General features: G+C 42.3%; 1 pseudogene; it reads right to left on the bottom strand.

Annotated features, from left to right (window-relative positions):
- Positions 1 to 2,304: 2,304 nt before the first annotated feature.
- Positions 2,305 to 2,403, bottom strand: LOC125999593 (uncharacterized; annotated as a pseudogene).
- Between the last annotated feature and the right edge of the window lie 386 nt (positions 2,404 to 2,789).

The raw sequence follows: 2,789 nt of genomic DNA on the forward strand, positions 1-2,789 counted from the left end.
GTTCCATTTTTTGGTTTTATTATGTTCCAAGAACTTTTATTACATGAAAGAGTGCATTGCCACAGGTCCTTTCCCTATCTACTTACCTGCTTTAGCTTTTTGCAAGAAGAGGATAGTTTGTTCTGACTTCTGCCCAGGGTTACCATCTATCTTCACAGAAAAGAACTTAAGAAGGAGGGGCTGGAGTGGTGGCGCAGAGCAGTAAGGCCTCTTCCTTTGCTGGTACTAGCCTAGGACGGACCTCAGTTCAATACCCCAACATCCCACATGGTCCCCCAAGCAGGAGCGATTACTGAGTGCATAGCCAGCAGTAAATCCTGAGCATCACTGGATGTGGGCCCAAAAAAGCAAAACAAAAAAAATGTTCAGAAGGAGGTGACGAGTGAGAGAAAATGTAGGCACAATGAGGAGGGAGAGCAAATGTGCTTAAAGGAAATGCAGGGCAGAGTGAAAGGCACCTGCATAAAGTGAAAGAAAAGAATGATAGATCCAAGTGGAGATAGAAGTCTCAGGTAAGAGATAATTGATCCAAGAGGAAATGAAGTTCTCAGGTAAGGGATGATAGATCTAAGAGGAGATAAGGATTTATACTACTTCCTTGTGCAAAGTTTCTTTTGTAAGGTTCTTCCCACCTAGCCTCACTTGCTCCTCTGGGGCCTTTTATGTAGATAAGCCTGATGAATAAGGTGTTGAAGGGTTCATTGGTTTTCTTTCATAGTCCTTTGGGGGATGGGCACCCAGAGGTTCTCATTCCAGGCTCTGCTCTGAGATCCTATGCAGTGGGATTGGTTTCATGCAGGATAACATCCCCCCAACCCCTCTTGTATTTTTTATTTTTGTTTTTGTTCCTGTTAAAGTCTTTTCTTTCTAGAGGGTTGTCCACCACTGGGCTGTATTCATGCCAGTTACAGTATTATTGAAAGAGGAAACTTTAGTTTGAAGCAGGCCAGGAGGGAATAGTAAAAGTTCTTGGGACATAATAAAACCCAGAGATGGGATTTGAAGCAGTTACTTTTGGCCCTAAACCTACCAAGACACACCTTTTAGACACAAAAATTAAGGCCTGATAAGAGAAGCTCCAGCAGGAAGAAAGATCAGGTCAGGAAAGTCAAAGATCAACTGATCTGACCCTTCTTTTGGCAACCTCAACAGGACTAGGTGGAAAGCCCTCATGGGCAGATTGGGAGAAACTGTATATAAGCCATTTGGAGCCAAGGAGACAGTGATGCACATATGAGCATATGGTCCCCACATGCACATGACTCCTGCATTTCTCCCCCTGAGATGTGGACTTTCCTGCTTTCATGCTTTGTTCTCCACCTGTGGGGAAGCCAGATTTTCTCTTGAGCACATTAGTCTCTCCCTTTCTTCTCCTCTCCACCCCCTTTTCAGAATTTCCAAATAAAAATTTGTTTTCACTTCATTCTCATCTTCCACTGACATTCTTTTCTGTGAGGAAAGAAAGACCAAGGACCTGCAAGTCGGAGACCCCACCAGCATCAGTTTCCCCTTCCTATTTTTGACTGCCCTCACCCTACATTTGTAAACATTCCGCAGGATCATACAAATCCCCTGCCCTGAGTTTATGCTCTGTAGGAAATTAAGATAATGGGCTATGCTTAAGGAAAATGGCCAGACACAAGAGCCTCAGCCCAGCCAGGCCCCTCTGTAGGATCCTTGCTTTATTAGTTAATATTCCTATCAATAGATAAGGATGCAAAAGAGACTCAGTTTTTTCTATAAAACTCCCACAAACTGAGCCATATTTAACTTAGTCCTCTGCTAAGTTCCTCCCAATCTGGGAAACACTTTTTCCTTTCTTCTTTTTCCAATAAACTTTTCTACCCTTCTAGCTGAGTCTGAGCATCTGTATTACTCAATATATTAATTCTTGAGAATATTGAGGAAGCTGGGAATTGTTGACTACTACTGTTACCCTCTCCTCTGTATACTCAGCAGGTCTGTTTCTAAAACTTTACCAGGAATCCTGCCTTCCTGCTCTTGGCCCCAGAGGACCGATGACAAAGCACCTTCTTGTTAAAAAAAGAACCAAGAAATTTATTTTTATTCTTTTTTTTTTTTTTTTTTTTGGTTTTTGGGCCACACCCGGTAACGCTCAGGGGTTACTCCTGGCTATGTACTCAGAAGTTGCTCCTGGCTTGGGGGACCATATGGGACACCGAGGGATCGAACCGCGGTTCTTCCAACGCTAGCGCAGGCAAGGCTAAGAGCCTTACCTCTAGCGCCACCGCCCGGCCCCTATTTTTATTCTTTTCTAATTCTTTTTTATTATTTTTCTTCATTATTCTTTTCTATTCTTTATTCTTTTTGCATGTCCTTGTGGAGGGGCCATGCTAATCTTCTCAGTATTATTCCAATTTTAGTATATGTACTATTTAGTATATGTTACTTAGATATATATAGTATATATATATTATATTTAGTGTATGTACTATTTTTTAATAATAATATCTTTATTTAAGCACCATGATTACAAATGTGTGTAGTTGGGTTTCAGTTTTATAGAGAGGTATACCCCTCTTCACCAGTGCAACCTTCCTGTTGTGTATGTAAATATTTTAGGGGATTATTATGCTACTGACCCTACCCTGATCAGTGATTTTGCCCTACCCTAGGGTGTGACCTGGCATTCTGCCCCCACCCTAGGGTGGTACCTGATTCTGCTTCCACCATTGAGTGGTACCTTATCCCACCATTGAGTGGTACCTGATTCTGGGGGATAAAGACAAGGGCCTGTGGAAGGCCAGAGGCTTTTTGCTGGAATTGAG

This window comes from Suncus etruscus, chromosome X, assembly GCF_024139225.1.
Source record: "Suncus etruscus isolate mSunEtr1 chromosome X, mSunEtr1.pri.cur, whole genome shotgun sequence".
NCBI classification, from domain to species: Eukaryota; Metazoa; Chordata; class Mammalia; order Eulipotyphla; family Soricidae; genus Suncus; species Suncus etruscus.